The following is a 9,592-nucleotide window of genomic DNA, read 5'->3' as shown; positions in this document are numbered from 1 at the left end:
CAGACTTTACTTGTTTGAAAAGGACTGGTTACAAGACAGACTTTTTTAATTTATTTAATGGGAAGAAGACTTATTTAGTTTAATTGATCTATTTTTGTTCCCTGCCAAAATTCGATTTGCTGCAATTCCAAATTTCCAAAGTGAATGAAGGAAAGAAGTCGTTTAAATTATGATTTTGTTTAAATACTAGGCATAGACACAAAATCTACGGCACAAAATGGGCAGACTTTACTTGTTTGAAGAGGACTGGTTACAAGACAGACTTTTCTGATTTATTTAATGGGAAGAGGACTTATTTAGTTTATTTAATCTATTTTTGTTCCCTGGCAAAATTGGATTTGCTGAAATTGTATTTTGCCAAATCTCGATTTGAGACCTGATAGGAAGTATTAAACGCTTAGTTAAATCAATACAAGTTGGTAATAAGAGCGAGTAATGTTGGTTGAACCGATGAATGAAGGTTGAAAGCAATTTAAATTATGACTTTGTATAAATACTAGATATTAACAGAACATCTACTGCGCAAAATGGGCAGAGTTTACTTGTTTGAGAAGGAGTGGCTTATTCAAAACTAAGATTTATGTAATCTGTTTGTTCCCAGGCAAAATTGGATGTGATGCAATTCCAAATTTCACCACATGATGGTGCCCAATTTTGACTTCATAGGACATATTAAACACTTAGCTTGTTATTATGTTCAAGGTAATCAGATTTGTTTATCATTCTAATGGCCTCTTCAAAACTATTCTGGATTACTACTTTGGATCTATTCTACATTACTTGGCAACAACATACTCTGTAACAGATTAGGCAGTATAATCACATATGTTAACTTGAGAGTGCCCACACTCAATCTACTTATCGTGATGTGTTAAATCAATTACTGTTAGACATTATTTGTCTGATAATCTACCAAATCTTTGAATTGAAGAATTTGTGATTTAATTAATAGCTTGTTCAGGGTAATCAGACTTGTATATAATTCTAATGGCCTTCTTTTGAAAACTATTCTGAATTACAACTTTGGATCTTATATTACTTTGCAACAATCTACTCCGTGACAGATTAGGCAGTATAATCACATATGTTAACTTCAGTGCCCACACTGTATTTATTTATGGTTATTTGTTAAATCAAGTACTGTTAGACATGAAATAGGAAGTGTTTAACATAAATGTTATGGCTACTCACCATTGTAGCTCGCTCCTGGTCAATGATATGAGCCTCTTCTTGCAGTGGAAAACTTGCAGCCAACAAACACCGTGGAACCTAAAGGAATGAAATTAAACATTAACATTTCGCCCGGACCAACATTCACACGTACAACGCAACGCGGCTACACTTCTGCTATTACAAACGTAAATCTCCTTAAACACAACGAGTGTTACTTACCGTGTACGCTCTAGGCAAAATTGGATGTGATGCAATTCCAAATCTATCTGAAACGGCAGTTAAAAGTAGAGTTACATCAAGTTTTCTTTTTTAATCAACACAATCATTTACAACCGTTGACCAGAAAGAATCGTCGAAATTCGACGTCCCCCACAAACGCCACGCTCACTCGCTTTTCAGGGCAACAAAAGTACTTCTTTTTAAAAACGATGAGTTGTACTTACCGTGTACGCTCTGGACGGTCCAGTTGCAAGCAGAAAATAAAAATATTTCTCTTGTTAGTCGTATGTTACCATCCGCTGTGTCTTTGTCAACATCGCCGCCATTTTCCTACTTCCTGCTGCGAGCCACGCCCACGGATTTAAATTTGGGCGGAAGCTCTTTCCATTGGCGTCGTTTTCGCGTATAGCAAATCCGATTGGTTGGGAAGGGGGCACGGTTATGCAGCCGAGGAGTCCTGTGATCGGTGGGATGTAAAGTAGGCGTCGACGTCACGTCCGCGTCACGTGACCACGACGTGGCAGACGTCAAATAGCAACCGCTGTTTTGTTTAGTAGACTTACAGTTGTTATGCATTGACATAATGGCGCACACACCAAATAGATTTAAATAAATTAAATAATTCTTCTGCCCACTCTCTTTTAAACAAGTTAACTCTCCCCGCGGATTTGAATTCCGGCGAAAGTTACGCCCATCGACGTCACGTATGTCACGTGACCACGACGTGGCAGATGTCATATAGCAACCGCTGTTTTGTTTAGTAGATTTACAGTTGTTATGCATTGGCATAATGGTGTGCACTCAAAATAGATTTAAATAAATTAAATATTTCTTCTGCCTACTCCCTTTTAAACAAGTTAACTCTGCCCACGTCCATTGACGTCTTGTCTGCGTCACGTGACCACGACGTAGCGACGTCATATAGTAACCGCTGTTTTGACCAGTAGACTTAGTTATTATGCGTTGACATAATGGCGCACTGGTTAGCATGGCCACCTCTTAAGCATGATGATGCGGGTTCGACGCCTGATCAATGTTAGCATGGAGTGAGCTGAAGTGCATGGCGCTGAAGATTTGAATCTTTGAAATGCGCTGAGGTCTGACATATCAGGCAGAATGGTTTGCCATCACGTTCAACAAAAAATAGAAACTTTCCCACTCTGATTAAAACGTCCTGTGTTCATCTACGTATTTTCGTTTTGCTGTGCATCTTTTCCCTGCCATTTCGAGAGCCCAATTGACACTCATAGTTTAAAGAAATGTGTTTGCCCATCCTACTTTGTGGAATTTCACCACATGCGCTTTTGACCAAAATACCAAATTGAACTCAAGTGAAGCCAACACGCACAACCCCCCCCCCCCCCCCCCCCACACACACACACACACACACACACAAATGTTGATATGAACATAAAAGAGCCGCATGCGGTTCGGGAGTTGCGGCTTGGCCAAACCTGTACTATACAACTTTATTTGTATAAAATTTTCACAACAGCTGTCACACAAACAAAGCGGGAAAAACCGAAGACGTGCGTGTTCCGCCCACGCTGGATTTATTTGCACCTTTGAAAAGACACCGTATTGCCGCAGATGTGGCAAAGAGTACTTTTGGGCATCTGAGACGGAAGGATGTCCAAAGCATCACGTCACCTGCTCTGGTAGGCATGGTGGTGGGACGTTGAGGTCAACCGCTTTGGGGTTGGCTGACTCTTTGATCGCAGGATGCCACACACTTGAAGACAGAAGCAGAAAAGCAGAGCTAAATGCAAAATGTACTCACCGGTGACTCCAATTTTTTTCCCCCCTGAAGAAACAGCTGGACGGGTGGCCCCGGCTGGCCAGTGGGACTCTTGTTATTCTGACCCTTTTTAGTGCGCGTTTGGGGCAACAACCGTTTTTTGTGGCGCTCTCTTCTGGTTCAAAAGTGCCCTGCATGTGAATTTGCTTTTCCTGCCTTCTGATTGGATGAGCGCCGGTGTGACGCGGTGCCTCTGTCACCGTGGCGGGGGGTATACGTTGGCATCGGAGCGTCTGCCAACGTCTGAGACCGGCTGGCAGTGTATCGGAGGTGTCGAGTGCGGTGCCGCTGGAGCTCACTCACCAGCTGGTGTTAGGGCCACAGAATGAAGGCCAAGGAGAAGAATAGAAAGAGAAACAGAAACTTCTCCTCCAATTGTTTGATTTGTCTCTTCTGAGCTTCGATGAATTCTTTCAGCTCTTTGTTCCTCTAGGACGGACAAATGGAAAGTGGCATTCAAAAGCCAGTAAGCGTGCAAGTAAGTGCCGGGCTGGCTTTGGGCCCTTACCTGTTGCGCGCTGTGCAGCAGATCCATTCTCTCTTGGAGGATGCAAGCGTCGCGCTCCCTCAACTCGCACATCAGGGCTCGCTTCCATTGGTCCACGGCGCTCCTAAGCTCTTCTCTCTGATCCGCCGTCAGCACGTCATTCACGCCAGCGTGGCTGGCTTTTTCGCCGTCCGTGGCGGGGCAGTCCCGCTGCGGTAGCGCCTCGTACAACATGGCCTCCAGCTCCAGGATCCTCTGGGCCGCAATCCTCGTCCATCAGTGGTCCGGCGGGAGATTTGAGGGCGGCTTACCTTATGAGCCTGGTCCATGGAACACTTCCTGAAGTCCAACTCTTCATCCAGGTAGCCCTTCTGCTTGCAGAACATATCCTAGCACAGCTCAAGGTCAGAATTGTTGGGGCACATTGCCGGAGTTCCCCTTGGCTGATGTCGCGTGTCTGTCTACCTTCTCACTTTCAATGTCCAACATCTTCTGTTGAAGTGCTGACTTGGTCACTTTGATGTATTCTAACCACTGAGGAAAGGCTGCTGTCACATAAGCAGAATGCGAGAGCGTGCGTGGACGTGCGCGTTACCTTCTCGGCTAGGGTGAGAAGGGTCCTGGCGTGAATCACGACCACCTGCTCCTCGTTGGTGAGATTCTGCAAGAGCCCAAAGGCACAGCGTCAACAAGCTTCTTTCAGCGCAAAGCCTTCCAAAAGTCACATTTGAGCCGCCGAGTCTCGTGGAGTGCGAACATAAGGAGTTCGACATACACTTACGGCGTTATAGCCCAGGATGTCCAGCTTCTTCATCAGATCACTGATGACGATGTCCGGGGGAAAGGCGCAAGGAGCAATGTAAGGTGTTCTGGGACCTCGGGTTAAGGTTAGGGTTGCGAGGGACGCCTTACGTACGCTCACGCCCTCGGCCTCGCAGTAGATCTGCAAAGGGCTGAGGCCGTCTGGGAAACGGACTTGCAGAAACTTCAAGACGGGGGAGCGCCACTCCCTCTCCTGAAAGGCAGAGGCATGCATCCATCCGTCCGTCCGTCCGTCCGTCCGTCCGTCACATCTCTGGCCTCAACACGCTTGTGCGAGTCTTCCCACCTCCAGCTCCAGGATGCGGAACTCAAGCAGTTCGTTTTGGTCTCGGATATCCTGGATGTGCTCTTTCAGACGCGCTTCTTCCGCCTCCATCCGCCTGACCTGAAAAGACAGTCAGACCTCATCTGCGGGGCTTCCCGACAGGTGTGACGCCAAGCGACTCCGCCCAGCGCCTTTCTTTCCGTCACCTTTTCGGCCAACTGCTGATTGCTCTGACGCAGCAGCTGCTTCTCCTCCACCCACTTGACATTCTAGAAGAGACAAACGCGTGGACAGCTTTGGAATGTTGTGTCATTTTCATCCACAAATTCTTTGGTTGACTGGAAAATGACATTTGCTTTTCTCCGCATTTTCCCAGCCACGTTCGGGGGGGGGGGGGGGGGGGGTTGGTCCAGTAATGCCAGACGGATGAGTGACTGAAGAATGTAGCTATTTTGTCTGAGAAAAAGGTGTGCTCATTGATGAGCTTACCTGTCCTTGTTGCTTCAGCGCTGACTCCAGATCTGCTACTCTGCTTTGATAGTGACCCATTTCTACCATCAGCTTTTCTCTGGTCTGAAAGGAGGAGGAGGGAGGCTCCTCCTCCTCCTTTCAGACCAGAGAACACCCGAGGCTGGGTGAGAACGGGGAGGCTGCGACCCGGCCGGGGGTTGCGGGAAGGGGCGCCACCTTGATCTCCTTCTCGGCGTCGTAGTCCCCTTTCGCTGGTCTGGGCTAGCAGAGCGTAGGCTCGTTGCAGCGCTTGATATTCTTGCGTCAGCTGGCGGTAGCGAAGCTCCGCCTCTTCATGCACACACCAATGCAACACAGCACTAGTACCAGAATCAGTCAGACCGGCGACAAAGCACCCGCGACGCAAAGACGAGTCCGATTCCAGGCTGAAGAGGAATGTTTGGTGCCAATACGCTGGCAGAAATGGCGGGCTACCTCTTCGGGTTCCGTGTCGGGGGTTCTGTCGGTGTGAAAAGACAAGGACGATCCGTACGAGTCCACCAACACGTCTTCGTCGTAGCCGTAAAATGTTTCGATGACCTGCGGGCGCGGAAGCAAACATCTCTCTGAACAAACTGAAGCGACACCTCACGATGAATCGACGAGAGGAACGATAGCGAGAAAAAGGCCATTTCATCTTGCGCAACACCAAGCAGCCGCAAACAAACAGACTCACCTTGCAGGACCTCACGCTTTGTTCCTCCTCAGAGATTCTCGACGTCGGTATCGTAGCAGCAAATCTCTCTCCTGTCGACACAAATAATCCGCCTTTGAGATTCTTTGGATGCAAAGGGAACGAACGGCTCCGGCGCAGAAACAAACGCGACTCACAATGACATTTCTGACATGAGCTCCTGTCTCCAGAGCCTGAAAAACACGTCACCGGCGATGATTGGAGGGACGCTCGTCTTTTCCAAAAGTGACAACTACAGGGTGTGTCAGGGTTTTCCAGATTATCTTTATCGTATCATTGTGTTGCTTTGACTTTGACTGCGACCTGTAATAAATAATATTATTTATCCCTTATTTATCCCTATCGCTTATCCCTTCCTACACAAAGTCGTAAAACACCCCTTGCTATGTTTTGACTAGAGGTCAAGGGCTTCCTCTATTCAATCCACTCTTACACCCACCCTGTTTCTCTTAATTAAAATGCTCGTGCAGGAGCCGAGAGTCAGACTTCATTCGTACAACGGATGGACTCTCCACCTGCAGGTGTCCAAAAGAACTTACTTGTCTCCCGTGTGGTTCTTGCAAAATAAGTTGGAGCGAGCGCAACTCTAACAGGGTGCATTTTGCCACTAGCTGCCTACGGACAATGACGTCGCGCTCGCGGCTCATGGTTGACGGGCTGAGCAGCCGGGCAAGTCCGTCGTTTTCAGCGCACAGCGAGTGGCAAAGGCGCTGACAAAACGGGAGCTTTGAGCTGCTGAAAACGGCAAAACAAGTCTAAAGCGTGTTCAAACGCGTGCGCACAATGCTCCTGCTTGAAAGGTCGGAATTTAAGGGGCCAATTTTTTGGATGGCGGCCGCCGGCCAAGCTTTGGACGGAAAAGGTTTCCTGGCGACAGCGAGCGAGCGCGGCGCTGCCGTACGTGCACCGAGTCGCCTGCCTGAAGACCTTGGACAAGTCGTCGATGATGTGCCGCTGCTCCACAACTTGAAGGAACTCCATTTCACCGTCCTGCTGGCCGCAACCGCGGTCCAGGTCATTGAGCGAACTAGGCCTTCTCTGTGGAACACAAATGCAGTGGACTCTGTTGGCACGCCGCCGTTGTCCGCGTCGACTTACCAAGCTTGCCATCTCCTCGTTCTCCTGGGTGACAAAGCGCACTTTGTTTTCAAGGCGACACAGCACCAGCGAGAGTTCTTCATTCTTCCTGCTCAGGCGTTTGTTTTTGTACAGGAGTGGCAGAAACTGGCTTTCTGTTTCTCTCAGTCGCTTTAGCTGCAAGCATGAAGTGCGGGATGTGAAAGACGCACAACACGCGGGCCAGAACGTATCCATTCCTTTTGCATCGGTTTGAACGGAATCGTGGCTTTGGCTCCCAATAAAAGACATCTACCAGGCAACCGACTCGCCGCGCCGCTCAACTAATAAGCAAGCGCAATGGGTGCCTCGCTGGATGGCGCGCATCAAACGTAGCGCAAACCTTCAAGCGTGCCGTCAATAAATTACCAGTTCATTGCGCTCTTCAGAAAGCAGGGCGTTTCGATCCTCCAGTTTCCTGATGACTGCGCTGAGCTCAGCGATTTTCAGATGAAACCGTCGCGTGTCCCGATCCTCCTGAGACTGAAAACGCCCCGCAACACACACACACAAGCACTCGTTCAAAGTTCAAAACTGTTTTTGTGCTACCTTCCTCCAGCAACGAACTAAGTCATGCGTACTGCAAGTGTGTGATGAGGTGGCTTACGCAATGAAGAGGATTGCTAGTAGCGGCGTTGACCCCACTTCCAGGGTAGTTTAGGCCCGCCCTTTGGGAATCCCTCAGGGCAGCGATCTGCTGCTCGGCAGTCTGCAGCTGAAGGCGGTGGACGTGGCCGGCCCCAGGGCTTCATCCAAAACACTAACCGCTCTGTCTTTCAGCTTGATCTCATCCGTCTGGATGTACAAACGGGGAGCGCTCAGGCAGGCGGGCAAACTCATTTGCCAGAATTGTGACAAAAACAAAGAGAGCAACCGGCCAATTTTTTTCTGGAATCGACTAGAACACCTTTGCTGTGACAAAAGCGAAGCGAGCAACCGGACATTTTCTTCTTGTGAAATAGAATAGAATAGAATGCCTTAGGTGTCATTGCACTGCAGGTATACAACGAAATTGGGAACATAGCCACGCACCGCGCATCTGATCAGTCCTACCAGTCGGCGGATCTCCCTCTCGCAGTCTCTCTTGGTTCGGCTCAGCTCCTCCCGATGCTGGTGATGAGCCGATCGGAGCTCGGCCGCTCGGGACTGCCAGGCCTGCTGGGCCGCTGCCAGGGCTTCTTCCGCGCTCCTGGTGGAGGCGACACCGCTCGGTCTCCCGACACCGCCGCGTCTCCTCCACCTCCGCCAGCAAAGCGCCCCCCCTCCTCACCTGAGCAGACATTGCGCCACACCGGGCCGTTGAGACCGCAACGGAGCGCCGCGACGCTTACTGGGGACAAGCTACACAATACGGTAGCGGCCGCATCGAAGCCCGACGTGGCGTGCGGATAGTCAGACACGGATAGAGCGGATCACCTTGTCCATGGAGCCGTCCCTCAGGCTGAGGACCAAGGCATTCAGTCGCTGGATCTCTCCATCTTTGATTTTGATCACTCTCATCAGCTCCATTTCATGCTGCCGCAGTAATGTCTCCCTGGTAATGGCTAACTCTTTCTGCTTCTCCTCATGGAGTTTGCTTTTGAGTTCCGTCATGGCGGCGGTGGCACGGTGGTGCTCCGCCCGCAGGTCCTGACTTCTCTCTCTCTCCAGACAGCTGACCTGACATGACTTAGACTTAGACAAACTTTATTGTCATCTTGTCTGCACATGGTGCATACAAAACGAAATTCCGTTGCATACGTCTTACAACAAAGTAGTGATATTGCAGTTGAATAGAAGTAACATATCCTATGAAAATATATATATATACATATATACTATATATATATATATATATATATATATATATTAAAAATAAGTATAAAGTGCAGCAGTGATAATTATGCAATAGTGCAAGTAGGCAAAACAGTATTCAAGAGTGTGCAGAGGAATGCTAAACCATGTATTAAACTTCTATTTAAAGGGTTTATACAAGTTCAGTAAAGTTGGTAGTGCGAGATAGTGCAAGATAGAGGTCCGTAGTGTCATAAAGTACAGTTCTGTGAATGTGTGATGCAGAGTTCAGTTTAGAGCTCAACAGTTCTAGTGTTCAACAGTCTGATGACAGCAGGGAAAAAGCTGTTGCAGAACCTGGTGGACCTGCAGCGGATGCTGCAAACCTCTTCCCAGAGGGCAGCAGGGAGAACAGTCCATGGTGGGGGTGTGATGGGTCATTGATGATGTTACGGGCACGGGACATGCAGCGCTGAGATGAAATGTCCTGAATGGAGGGAAGAGGAGCCCCTATGATCCTCTCTGCTGTCCTCACCACTCTCCTCACGTTCTTCCAATCGGAGGCGGTGCAGCCTCCACACCACACAGAGAGACAGCTTGTCAGAATGCTCTCTATGGTGCTCCTGTAGAACGTCCTCATGATGGGTGGGGGCAGGTGGGCTCTCCTCATCCTCCGCAGGAAGTACAAGCGCTTCTGTGCCCTCTTGACCAGTGCCGTAGTGTTCATAGTCCAGG

At 48.8% G+C, this 9,592-nt stretch overlaps 1 long non-coding RNA gene across 1 annotated transcript; it reads right to left on the bottom strand.

The window, feature by feature from the left end:
- Positions 1-5,441: 5,441 nt before the first annotated feature.
- Positions 5,442-6,395, bottom strand: LOC148378590 (uncharacterized). The gene is made up of 3 exons (XR_015855771.1): positions 5,951-6,395; positions 5,710-5,814; positions 5,442-5,565 (listed from the first exon to the last, which is right to left on the bottom strand). It is a non-coding gene; the product is annotated as an uncharacterized LOC148378590 (long non-coding RNA).
- Between the last annotated feature and the right edge of the window lie 3,197 nt (positions 6,396-9,592).

Source organism: Syngnathus floridae, unplaced genomic scaffold, assembly GCF_059516105.1.
Source record: "Syngnathus floridae isolate MCC-2025c unplaced genomic scaffold, RoL_Sflo_1.0 HiC_scaffold_34, whole genome shotgun sequence".
In the NCBI taxonomy this organism is placed as follows: Eukaryota; Metazoa; Chordata; class Actinopteri; order Syngnathiformes; family Syngnathidae; genus Syngnathus; species Syngnathus floridae.
The sequence above is the reverse complement of the archived record's forward strand: the minus strand, read 5'-3'. Positions and strand labels throughout refer to the sequence as shown.